The 13306-nt window shown below is 57.3% G+C and overlaps 1 pseudogene; it reads right to left on the bottom strand.

Moving 5' to 3' along the window:
- Positions 1-166: 166 nt before the first annotated feature.
- LOC131729633 (histone-lysine N-methyltransferase ASH1L-like) overlaps positions 167-13306 on the bottom strand; it is a 16214-nt pseudogene continuing 3074 nt past the window's right edge.

Raw genomic sequence — 13306 nt, 5'->3', positions numbered from 1 at the left:
TATAGAATGAACTCCCTCAGCTTCATAGAGTCCAGTGAAAGCTGCTGAATAATGTTCCCTTGTTAACATATTGAATTCCACCCCCTCTATATAGAATGAACTCCCTCAGCTTCATAGAGTCCAATGAAAGCTGCTGAATAATGTTCCCTTGTTAACATATTGAATTGCACACCCTCTATATAGAATGAACTCCCTCAGCTTCATAGAGTCCAATGAAAGCTGCTGAATAATGTTCCCTTGTTAACATATTGAATTCCACCCCCTCTATATAGAATGAACTCCCTCAGCTTCATAGAGTCCAATGAAAGCTGCTGAATAATGTTCCCTTGTTAACATATTGAATTCCACCCCCTCTGTACAGAATGAAGTCCCTCAGTGTTCAATCCCGTTCATGCAGTATTTGTTGTGTTTCTCTGGGTGATGCTACACTGCGGGCTGCAGCTCGGGCAGTAATCTGTTAACCCTGTCAGTGCTGGTATCCCTCATACTCACTCTGCAGTCTTAAACACGTCTGAGTACAGACCCGCTTTCTGGTACTTTTTCTTGGGTGGTCGGGCGGCTCTCTTCTCCCGTTGGCTGGCCGAGTGCGTGAGGGGCGTGGCCTGAGCCTGCGGCGGCTTCCCACAATCCTCCAGGGGCAGGGGCCGCTCGGACCTGGGTTCAAGGTAGCTGGGGAGGGGGGGGGGGAGAACAATTTAACAAGAATTCAATACAGCCGACTGGCAGGGAACTGCATCCACTGAACTGGAGATGCTGCAGGAAATGAGACTGCGTTTAGACTAACGATCTCTTTACCTGCTGAAGCCCGGCTCCTCGCTCGGGCCGCCCTGCCTCTTCCTCCCCCCCTCCTCCCCCTCCTCCTCCTCCTCCTCCTCCTGTTTCCTCTTCACCCCTTTCCTATGCTGACCCTGAACCACGGCCTCTATCACATCGGAGACGGTGTCCTCGCTCTGCACCGCCCCCCTGTGGAGGGAGGAGGGCGGCGCGGGGGGGTGGGGGAGGCCCGCAGCGGCCCCCCTGTGCAGGTGCTGCCTGGGGGAGGGGGCCGGGGGCTCCGGAGGGGGCGCGAGGGGGTGCTTTCGGGGGCGTCCCGGTCTTCTCTTCACTGCAATAGTGTTGCCCCCAGTCCTGGCTTGCCTCTGCAGTTTTTTCGCTTTCAGGATCTTGTTGACGTGATCCAGGCTGCGCTTGGTGGTCAGGACCTGGCTGCTGAACCCGGGTCCCGGTCGGGGGGGGCTCCCCTGCCTGGGGGGCCGGCAGGGGCTGTGGGCGCCGGTGACGACCTGCTCGATGGTTCTGTCGATGGCAGAGGAGGCGCCGGGGTGATGCTGCAGTACCACCTCCGGACACTCGGGGGCGCCAGAGCCACAGCGGGAGACGCGAGTCGCCACACCGCCACCTGCAGTACAAAAAACAAAACACATGTTTTTTTTTGTTTGTTTTTTTTAATAATTAAATAAATAAATAAATAAAAGATTTCTTGTTACAAGTTGCAAATGAAAACATTTAAAAAAAACTAAAATAAAAAAACGCTTCATCAGAATTTCAAAACAACCTACAAAACACTGAAGCAAGCTGACTTAAGAAGGCATTAGAGCCCAAACACTGGTCTGCTTCACTCAGGTTCTTGCATAATTTTAACGGTTGTGAGGCAGAGAGAGAGAGAGAGAGAGAGAGAGAGAGAGAGAGAGAGAGAGAGAGAGAGAGAGAGGGGAAAGGAAGGCAGAGGAAAAGACAGTGAGGGAGGGAGAGGGGAGGGAGAGAGAGGGGAGGGAGGGAGAGAGGGAGAGGGAGAGAGAGGGGAGGGAGGGAGAGAGAGGGAGAGGGAGAGAGAGGGAGAGGGAGAGAGAGGGGAGGGAGAGAGAGAGAGAGGGAGAGGGAGAGAGAGGGGAGGGAGAGAGAGGGGAGGGAGAGGGAGAGGGAGAGAGGGGAGGGAGGGAGAGAGCGAGAGAGGGGAGGGAGGGAGAGAGAGGGAGAGAGAGAGAGAGAGAGAGGGAGAGAGAGGGGAGGGAGAGAGAGGGGAGGGAGAGGGAGAGGGAGAGAGGGGAGGGAGGGAGAGAGCGAGAGAGGGGAGGGAGGGAGAGAAAGGGAGAGGGAGAGAGAGGGGAGGGAGGGAGAGAGAGGGGAGGGAGGGAGAGAGAGGGAGAGGGAGAGAGGAGGGAGGGAGAGAGCGAGAGAGGGGAGGGAGGGAGGGAGGCAGGGAGGCCACATGTTTCCAGTTAGTGTTCAGTAATTCTCGCTGCCAAAACCCCACATTCTCTCTTCTGATCCCCGTCCAGAAACAACAGCAGCGTAGATTCACTTCCTGTCAGCTTTTTTTAAAAATGTTTTATTATTATTTGTATTTGTTCTTTATTTCTGTACTTTTTATGAATGCACACGTGGCTTTGGATCTCTCTCCAGGGTACCAAACACGTGGCTTTTACTGGAAGTGAGAGAGTGAGTCAATGAGAGAGAGAGAGTCTGTGCTTACTCAGCCCCTCCCTCCCAGTCAGACAGCAGCACTGGGGTAAGGACTCGCACACACAATGAAACCATTAAAACACTGGCACTCAGAGTACTTGCCTTTTTATTCTTTATTTATTTAAGTTTACTGCAATTGAGATGGGTTTCCTGTTCCGTTACATAACAGACGACGAAAAAAAAAACTGATTTTTATTTTTACACCCGAACCGCCAAACCAGCGCTCCGAAAAAAACAACGGGTCTCCTGTTCACCAGACGGGAACGCTAAGACGTGGCTCAGCAAACGTGGACACGCAGCTACCCACACCAGGGATAAGACACCTACCTGCGAGATCCCGCCTCTCCGCGGACGATGGACGGTCCTTCCTCAGCGGCCTGTCCAATCCGGCGTAGCGGCTCTCTGAAGAGGGGGAGGAGCTTGGCGGGCCGCGCCTCCTGGGCTGGGCCGTGTTTACACCCTGTTTACACCTCCCCAGGGCGCTGGCGAAGAGGTTCGTGTGGAGGGGGGGCAGGGGGTGGTGATGCAGCAGCATCAGGGAGGAGCCCGGCGCCCTCTGCTGGCCGCCGCCCTCCTCTTCACCCCCCGAGCCGTCGCGGGCGAAACAGAGACTCCCTCCGTCCGAGGAAAGGGGGGCGTAGTCGAGTCCCAGACCCAGCGTGGGGGGGGGGCGGGCTGCTGTCGCAGGGCGTCCTCCGAGACCAAGCGTTAGAGTGGGGGGGGTGGGGGCTGGGGAATGTCCCGGAGGAGGAGGAGGGGTGGCAGCGGTGGGTCGCCTGGTCTTTGCGTCTGTAGTGCTCGCCGGCCCCCGCGGACGGAGGGGAGGAGGAGGGGGAGGAAGGGGAGGGGCAGGTGGAGGAGGAGGAGGGAGGGTGGTGAGGAGGAGGAGGAGGAGGAGCAGGGGGAGGGGCGGGAGGGGGCTCCTTCCCGTAGCGGTAGCGACGCAGAGACTCCAGCATGGCGGCCGTCCTGCCCGCGCTGGCGCAGTCCTGTCCCGGGTCGACGCAGCCGCTGGCCCGGTGCTCGCGGTGCTTGTGCCGGTGCTTGTGCCGGTGCTCGTGAAGCCAGCAGTAAGAGGGCTCGGGGGCCAGGCCGGGGTACGCGGACACGGAGAGCAGAGGGGAGCGCCCCAGATAGGCGTCCTGCCGCAGCTGCTTGTGCTTCTTCTTGTGATACTTGGCGGGGTTGAGCAGCAGGTGGTGCATGTAGGAAGGGGGAGGCGGGAGAGGGGAGGGGAAGGAGGGGGAGTGCTGGGGGGGAGGGGGGGTGTGGGGGTACAGGGCGGTCGGCGGGGGGTACCCCCTGTAGTAGCCCAGCCCCAGGGGTCCGGCGGTCAGCGGGGCTGGGGAGTAAGGCACTCCGTACGAGGGGTGGTAGAAGCTGCCTCCGGAGAGAGGGAACCCCAGCCCGTGAACGAAGGGCACCTCAGCCATGGCCTCCCGCATCTTGGGTGGGCGCCCCCGTTTTTTTTTGAGGTCCGGCTTGCGGACGTAGTGGAGGGAGTCGCAGGGGTACGCGGGGTGCGGGGAGTAGAACCCGCTGAAGTTGATTCGGAAAATGGTGGGGAGCAAATCTCTGTGGAGGTAGTGGGGAGGGTGGGGTGGGGCTGGAGCTGCTGGGGCTGCGGACGCGGCTGACAAACCCCCCCCCTCCTCCTGCTCCTCCCCCCCCCTCCGCTCCCTAACCCCCCCGCCCGGTGGGCGATCCTGACCTCAGCCAGCCGGGATATAATCAGCTCCAGCTCGGCGAGGAAGTCCGGGTCCTGCTGGGACCGCAGCTGCAGGTATTTCTTCTTACGTTTCCTCTTCTGTCTCTTCAGCTTGTCGTAGGTGCCGCGGTCGTGGCCACGCCTCCTGCACTTGTGCTTGTGCTTCTCTTTGTGACCCACAGGGGGGGCGGCAGCGGCAGGGGGGGCGGAGGGGGGGGGGACCTGTCTGGGGGGGGGAGGAGCAGCAGCGATCCTCCGGGGAAGGGGTCGGGGAAGGACGGTCGGTCAGGAGCAGGGAATGCCGTCTCCTTCTGGGGTCCGAATTCAACCCTATCCCTCCCCCCACTCCTCCCAAACCGAGTCCCAGCCCCGCAGTCAGCCCCCCTCCTCCCCCCGCCCCACCCGCCCCTTTCTCCCCCCGGTCCGAGGTGCTGTTGTTGTCCGTGCCGATGCCGCTGTCGCTGGGCGCCGTCTCCTCGGAATGGGACTCGCTCACAGGGGAAGCCGTCGCCTCTTTCAGCTCGGCAGGGTGGTGGGGCGGGGAGCTGGGCTGCTTGCGGGGTGGCCCGCGGGGTGCGGCGTGGAAGTACCGGTGGCCGTCATGGCAGAAATGGTGGTGGCCTTTGCTGCAAGACTTCTTTAAGGCCAGCATCTGGGCAGCTGCTGTGGCCCCCAGCGGTGGCTGCTGCTGCTGGCGGTGCTGCTGGCTGGTTTGATGGTGATGCATCAGGAGGGGGGCCGGACCGGGTTCGACGAAACCGGTATCGCTGCTGACCGGGCTCTGGCCTCCGCTGGTTCCAGAGAAGGAGGAGGAAGAGGAGGAGGAGGAGGAGGAGGAGGATTGGGAGCAAGCCGAGGACTGCAGCGCTTCCGAGGGGGTGGACGAGGGAGGCTGGAATTGGGGCTGGGATAGGGACGCAGGTTTCTGCCCCTCCGGGACCTGTGCCCTGGGCTTGCGCCCGCGACGCTTGCCCATGTAGATGGTCCCTCTCTTGCTGACGTTGATCTGATGGCCCAGTCGGGCCCCGAAAGTCGCAGCCAGGGAGGAGACCGCAGAGCTGAGTCTGGATTGGGGAGCCTGGAATTGAGGTCTCCCTACTCCGCAGCCCCCCCTCCCTCTCCCTCTACCCCTCCCTCTCCCTCGGCCTCTATCCCTGCCCCTCCCTCTCACTGCCCCTCCCTCCTGGGCTGGGGCAGGGGTCGGGGCAGGGTACAGTATCTGGCTCAGAAGCCTCTTTCTCTTCAGCGTCTTCATCCTGTTGATTTTGCAGATGATGGATCTCATCAGGAGCTGCCCGGTCCCTTTCTGGCGGAAGGGGGGTCCGTCTTCTACCCCTCCCCCTACCCTCCCCGGACCTTCCAGGGCAGGGGCGAGAGTCGGGGGCTGGCTTTCTTCCGGAAGAGTTGGGGGACCCTGCTGCCTTTTGGGGCGCCCTCTTTTTCTGGGGAGCGGGACGAGGATTTGAGGAGGGACGTTATTGTTATTATTGTTATTATTATTATTACTATTATTATTATTGCGATAGAGGCTGTGAGCGGTATTGCTGTGCCTGTGGATCGCGGGGTGCAAGTCGACCTCTGGCTGCAGAACGGGGGGGTCCCTATGCACCTCGCTGGAGGATTTTAAGGAGAACAGTTTGGAGGACGGGATCTTGAGAGGCCCTCTCGAGGGGCCCTCCAGACGGGGCATCTTGGACTTGGGGCGACCCCTCCTCGGCTTGTAAACGGGGGGTGGCGTCACTGGGGCAGCGGCTGCGGGGCCCGGGGGGCGGCCCGCTGGTTTGGGGGGTTTGGCTGGGGGGGGAGCAGGGGGAGGGAGGGGGTACGGCAGCTTCTTGTCAGGTTTGGTTGGCCGCGGTTGGTCGGATCCCGTCGGAGTCCTTTCCTGATCCGGTCTCGGACCCGCTTCCGTTTCCTGGTGGTGCAGCCCGGCCCGCGCTACCGCCTTGGTCCAGCGGGGGCGCCGTCCTTTTCTCTTTTTCAGTGGCCTGCTTTCCTGGCCCGGGCTGGCGGGAGAAGGCCGCGGCGCGTAGCTGTCTGTCTCCGGCGCGGCGCACGCGGTTTGTGAAGCTGGTTTCACGGGGGGGGTCCCTGTTCTGGGGGGCTGGGGGGGGGCTTGTTGTAAGATCCTCCAAGGTGCTGCGGTTTCCAAAGACCCCTTTCCCGAGGAGACACAGCGGTTGGGGCTCCTGTTTTTATTAGCCGCCCCACCACCGTGCCTGATAGAGTCCACAGGGGGCGCTCTGAGGCAGCTGGCATCTTTCTCCAGAGCTGCTCCAGTCAGGGAGAAGCCAAAGGGGGGGGCGCTGCCTCTGCAGGGGAGAAGCCTGCCCCTCTGTTCCCTGTCTGGGGGGGCATCGAGGGCCAGCGAAGGGGGGATGGGGGCAGATGCCCTGACAGAGGCAGGGGTCACGGAGGCTGGGGGCGAGGCTGGCCTGTCCCTTCCACTAGGGGGCCTCCTCGTCGAACCCTCGTCCAGGACTGACACCCGCTGCTCAGAACGAGAAGATGAAGATTTAGAGTTTGGGTTTGAGTTCGAACCCGGAGTGAAATTCGAAACCGGGTTCTGTTTGCTGCCTGCGCCGATCCGACAGTCCGGCCCGCTCTCCCTTCCCGAGAGGTCCGGCCGCTTGCTTTGCCCCCCCGGGTTTCCTTTCTTGTTTCCCGGGGGAGCCGATTGGGAGTCGCACGCGGCCGGGTCCTTCCTCGAGGAAGAGGAGATGGAGGGAGAGGAGGTGGGAGAGCAGGGGGAGGGAGAGAACTTCTCCAGCACGCTGGGCTTGAACCCGGGTCTCCCCGGCACCGCTCTCGGGGAGATGGCCTCCCCCCTCCCTTCCCTGGCTGGGTTGGAGAGCTCAGTCCTGGGCAGGCTGGCCTCTCTGGCGCCCCCTGTGGCCGCGGCTGGGACTGCGGCTCCCCCTGTATTTAAGGGCTGGGCTCCTGGTTTGCGTGGTTTTCCTTTGGAAGACTTGGAGGGGGGGCAGGTGGCAATCAGCTGGGCCAGCTTCTCAGTGACGGTGGGGGCCCCGTTCAGGAGTGGAGCCCGGTCCTTGGGACCCTCCTGTAAGGGTCGCCCCGGGTGCGGGCAGGCTGGTTTGGGGGTGCAGTCGCGGGGCTCCGAGGGGAGAGGGGTAGCTGGAGGGCATTTCGATGCCACCCCCTTGCCCTCCCCTTCTGATGGGAGATGGTTTGCAGGGTCCCCCGAAGAGGGGGTGTCCGTCTTGGTCTCGGCTTTCCTGGCGAGTTTCGGGGGTCCCTGAGATGAGAGAAAGAAAACCTGTCTTATTATCAAACTCATTGTCAAACCAGGACTGGATCAAACCGCTGTGCAGTGGGAGTCTTGTGTGGTCTAGTGGTTAGAGCTGAGGGACTGGGAGGAGGGAGTGTAGCTCCAGCGATCCGAGCCGAGGGAGTCTCTCTCTCTCCTCCCATCTGTCTCTGTTGGCTCATTGCCCGGTGCTGATGTAATGTGGGAGACAGAGGTGGGAATGTCTTACAGCAGACCCTGATATCGATGCGATCCAGCCCTCTGAAATGTCTTTATAATATACAGCACTAGACCCTGATATTGATGTGATCCAGCCCTCTGAAATGTCTTTATAATATACAGCACTAGACCCTGATATTGATGCGATCCAGCCCTCTGAAATGTCTTTATAATATACAGCACTAGACCCTGATATTGATGCGATCCAGCCCTCTGAAATGTCTTTATAATATACAGCACTAGACCCTGATAGTGATGCGATCCAGCCCTCTGAAATGTCTTTATAATACACAGCACTAGACCCTGATAGTGATGTGATCCAGCCCTCTGAAATGTCTTTATAATATATAGCACTAGACCCTGATATTGATGCAATCCAGCCCTCTGAAATGTCTTTATAATATACAGCACTAGACCCTGACAGTGATGAGATCCAGCCCTCTGAAATGTCTTTATAATATACAGCACTAGACCCTGATATTGATGCGATCCAGCCCTCTGAAATGTCTTTATAATATACAGCACTAGACCCTGATAGTGATGCGATCCAGCCCTCTGAAATGTCTTTATAATATACAGCACTAGACCCTGATATTGATGCGATCCAGCCCTCTGAAATGTCTTTATAATATACAGCACTAGACCCTGATAGTGATGCGATCCAGCCCTCTGAAATGTCTTTATAATATACAGCACTAGACCCTGATATTGATGCGATCCAGCCCTCTGAAATGTCTTTATAATATACAGCACTAGACCCTGATAGTGATGCGATCCAGCCCTCTGAAATGTCTTTGTAATATATAGCACTAGACCCTGATATCGATGCGATCCAGCCCTCTGAAATGTCTTTATAATATATAGCTGACTCTCATGTTTAAGATGCACAGTACGACGAGGTCATCGATTTCATTCTGTTTCTGTGTTTCTTGAAATGACCGCGGGCAGGAAAGGGCGGGTCTCTGTGCACGACAGGGGGACAGAAAGAAGCCGCTTCTGAAAATCTGAGCTCAGTTACTGCCGGGAATACCAGAGGGGAGAACGAGTGAGTCAGTGTGAGTCACTGAGTGTGAGAGAGAGAGTGTGCGTGCGTGTGTGTGTGTGTGTGTGTGTCTGTATCTGTGTATCCCTATGTGTATCTGTGTGTATTTGTGTGTGTATCACTGTGCATTTCTGTTTGTGTGGGTACTGTGTGTGTGTATCTGTGTGTGTATATCTGTGTGTATTTGTGTGTGTGTATATCTGTGTGTATGAAGCAGGAAGCTGTGTGGTCCAGTGGTTAAAGAAAAGGGCCTGTAACCAGGAGGTCCCCGGGTTCAAATCCCACTTCAGCCACTGACTCATTGTGTGACCCTGAGCAAGTCACTTCACCTCCTTGTGCTCCGTCTTTCGGGTGAGACGTAGTTGTAAGTGACTCTGCAGCTGATGCATAGTTCACACACCCTAGTCTCTGTAAGTCGCCTTGGATAAAGGCGTCTGCTAAATAAACAAATAATAATAATAATAATAATAATAATAATAATAATAATAATAATAATAATAATATTTGTGTGTGTGTGTATATCTGTGTGTATATCTGTGTGTATATCTGTGTGTATTTGTGTGTGTGTGTGTATATCTGTGTGTATTTGTGTGTGTGTATATCTGTGTGTATTTGTGTGTGTGTGTATATCTGTGTGTGTATATCTGTGTGTATCTGCACAGAGGGGTCATTTCTTCATTGCACTTCAGTCCAAACCCTGATAAATATGAAAAGAAGACAAGGAGAGTCTGAATCCATCGCAGCTATAAAAACACTTCATTCAAGAGCCACTCGCTGAGCTGCAGTGAGCTGTGCTGTCTGACAAACACTGCACACAGGCAGGGCGATGCAAACACTGCACACAGGCAGGGCGATGCACACAGGCAGGGCGATGCAAACGCTGCACACAGGCAGGGCGATGCAAACACTGCACACAGGCAGGGCGATGCACACAGGCAGGGCGATGCAAACACTGCACACAGGCAGGGCGATGCGCACACTGCACACAGGCAGGGCGATGCACACAGGCAGGGCGATGCACACAGGCAGGGCGATGCAAACACTGCATACAGGCAGGGCGATGCACACAGGCAGGGCGATGCACACACTGCATACAGGCAGGGCGATGCACACAGGCAGGGCGATGCAAACACTGCACACAGGCAGGGCGATGCAAACACTGCACACAGGCAGGGCGATGCACACACTGCACACAGGCAGGGCGATGCACACACTGCATACAGGCAGGGCGATGCAAACACTGCACACAGGCAGGGCGATGCAAACACTGCACACAGGCAGGGCGATGCAAACACTGCACACAGGCAGGGCGATGCACACAGGCAGGGCGATGCAAACACTGCACACAGGCAGGGCGATGCAAACACTGCACACAGGCAGGGCGATGCAAACACTGCACACAGGCAGGGCGATGCAAACACTGCACACAGGCAGGGCGATGCACACAGGCAGGGCGATGCACACACTGCACACAGGCAGGGCGATGCACACAGGCAGGGCGATGCACACACTGCACACAGGCAGGGCGATGCAAACACTGCACACAGGCAGGGCGATGCAAACACTGCACACAGGCAGGGCGATGCAAACACTGCACACAGGCAGGGCGATGCAAACACTGCACACAGGCAGGGCGATGCACACAGGCAGGGCGATGCACACACTGCATACAGGCAGGGCGATGCACACAGGCAGGGCGATGCAAACACTGCACACAGGCAGGGCGATGCAAACACTGCACACAGGCAGGGCGATGCACACACTGCACACAGGCAGGGCGATGCAAACACTGCACACAGGCAGGGCAATGCAAACACTGCACACAGGCAGGGCGATGCAAACACTGCACACAGGCAGGGCGATGCACACAGGCAGGGCGATGCAAACACTGCACACAGGCAGGGCGATGCAAACACTGCACACAGGCAGGGCGATGCACACACTGCACACAGGCAGGGCGATGCAAACACTGCACACAGGCAGGGCGATGCAAACACTGCACACAGGCAGGGCGATGCAAACACTGCACACAGGCAGGGCGATGCAAACACTGCACACAGGCAGGGCGATGCAAACGCTGCACACAGGCAGGGCGATGCACCCACTGCACACAGGCAGGGCGATGCACACGCTGCACACAGGCAGGGCGATGCAAACACTGCACACAGGCAGGGCGATGCACACAGGCAGGGCGATGCAAACACTGCACACAGGCAGGGCGATGCACACAGGCAGGGCGATGCAAACACTGCATACAGGCAGGGCGATGCACACAGGCAGGGCGATGCAAACGCTGCACACAGGCAGGGCGATGCACACAGGCAGGGCGATGCAAACGCTGCACAGGCCCTGGGCATCACTATCATTGCTCTTCACAATTCACAAGGGCAAAGCAACCTGGTGAGAAAATCCACACTCAGCATTTCACTGAGCGTTTTGTCTGTGTGTGAGAGAGAGGGATGGGAGAGAGATGAGATCAACACTGACTTACAGCAGAGACCCCAAAACACTGTGACCTACAGCAGCACAGAGACCCCAAAACACTGTGACCTACAGCAGCACGGTGACCCCAAAACACTGTGACCTACAGCAGCACAGAGACCCCAAAACACTGTGACCTACAGCAGCACAGAGACCCCAAAACACTGCGACCTACAGCAGCACAGAGACCCCAAAACACTGTGACCTACAGCAGCACAGAGACCCCAAAACACTGTGACCTACAGCAGCACGGAGACCCCAAAACACTGTGACCTACAGCAGCACAGAGACCCCAAAACACTGTGACCTACAGCAGCACGGAGACCCCAAAACACTGTGACCTACAGCAGCACAGAGACCCCAAAACACTGTGACCTACAGCAGCACGGAGACCCCAAAACACTGTGACCTACAGCAGCACAGAGACCCCAAAACACTGTGACCTACAGCAGCACAGAGACCCCAAAACACTGTGACCTACAGCAGCACAGAGACCCCAAAACACTGTGACCTACAGCAGCACGGAGACCCCAAAACACTGTGACCTACAGCAGCACAGAGACCCCAAAACACTCCCCCCCCCCTCCGCCCCCCCCGCCCCCCCCGACCTCACCCGCACCATACAGCTTTAGACACTGATGCTGGCTCACCCGTCTGGCCGCGTGGCAGGGAGACAGTGTCCCCGGCGGAGCAGGAGACAGACTCTGGTTCGAGGGCGGCTTGCCCCCGTCCTCCCCGGGCGGTCTGACGGGGCCCCCCCTGGCCCCCTTGCCTCCCCGGGGGTGCCTGGCCGGGGCGGAGGCCTTGAAGGCGGGACGGCAGACGTAATTCTCCAGGATTTTGGGCGGCTTTTTGGTCCTCTTGGCGTGGAGTCCGATCTTCAGCTTGACGTTGCCCTCGGAGAAGCTGGACTCCTTGATGGAGAACTGCTGGGGCTGCCCTCCCTCCTGGGGGGGAGGCGGGGCGGGGGCTGAGGCCGGGGTCCCGCAGGCGGACACACCCCTGCTCTGGTCATCACTGCTGCCGCCCGCGGGAGTGCTGCTGTCTTCCTCCTCTGTCGGCTTCCCCCCCCCTCCTCCTCCTCCTCCTCCTCCTCCCCCCTCCTGCCCTCCGTCCCCCTCTCGGCTGCCCGGGGGTCTGTCCGAGATCCCGTCTGGGTCAGGGCTGCCTCTCAGCGGGCTTCTCTTCTGCTCCATGCCCCTGCTCAGCCTCGCTTGCAGACCCGACCAGAAACTTTGTAAGAGTCTGTTTGTTTTGTCTGTGGTTTGGTTCTGGAGTCCAGGAGGGTAAGAAGGGGGGGTGGGGTGGGGGGATAGGGGAGGGGAAAGGGGTAGAATGGGGTGGGGGGAGGGGGCGTGTGGGGTTTTTGTTTGGGGTGGTTCTGCAGAGTTCTGTAGGTCCGTTTCTTCAGTTCTGGGGTAGGCCCGGTTCTGTTGACATCATTGTCCTGGAGAGAGAGAGAGAGAGAGAGAGAGAGAGAAACTTTCATAAGGGTTAGTTTACCCAGTTTTCTAATATACTTTAGTTTACAAAAAGGATATTGCTGCTCTAGAAAGAGTGCAAAGAAGAGCAGCCAGAATTATCCCGGGTTTAAATAAACATATCAACGAAATCGTACGGAGTAAGACTGCCGGGACTGTAAAAACGAGAATGTCGTTTTGTGTGTTTCTGTCGGGTTTTTGTTTTCTCCTAGAAACGTTACACTTTTGAAAGACTATACTTTGAAATAAAATGAAATGAAACATAACCACACAGAAAGTCTTTCCGACTAACTTTGACAATACCACAGGGAGAGGGGAGAAAATACTAATATTACATACATACATATATATATATATATATATATGAAACGCACAGACACTAGGAACTCATGCGGTGTTTGGGGAGGGTTACCCCGAGCACAGTTTAAATGAGTCGCAGTGATTCACAGCGTCGCGTTAGGAAAGTCCCTTCCATACTCCACCCTCTATCCGGAGCGATGCTGCGTTTCTAATAATAATAATAATAATAATAATAATAATAATATAACGCCTTTACAGTTACTCGAGACCGGCGGTTACATTACAAAGACCTCCCCCGTGTTTCATTAATTTACACCCTGACACCGCATTCAGCATTCAAATGC

This window comes from Acipenser ruthenus, unplaced genomic scaffold (assembly GCF_902713425.1).
Source record: "Acipenser ruthenus unplaced genomic scaffold, fAciRut3.2 maternal haplotype, whole genome shotgun sequence".
Classification (NCBI taxonomy): Eukaryota; Metazoa; Chordata; class Actinopteri; order Acipenseriformes; family Acipenseridae; genus Acipenser; species Acipenser ruthenus.
Note: the sequence above shows the minus strand (reverse complement) of the source record. Positions and strands in the feature narration are given on the sequence as shown.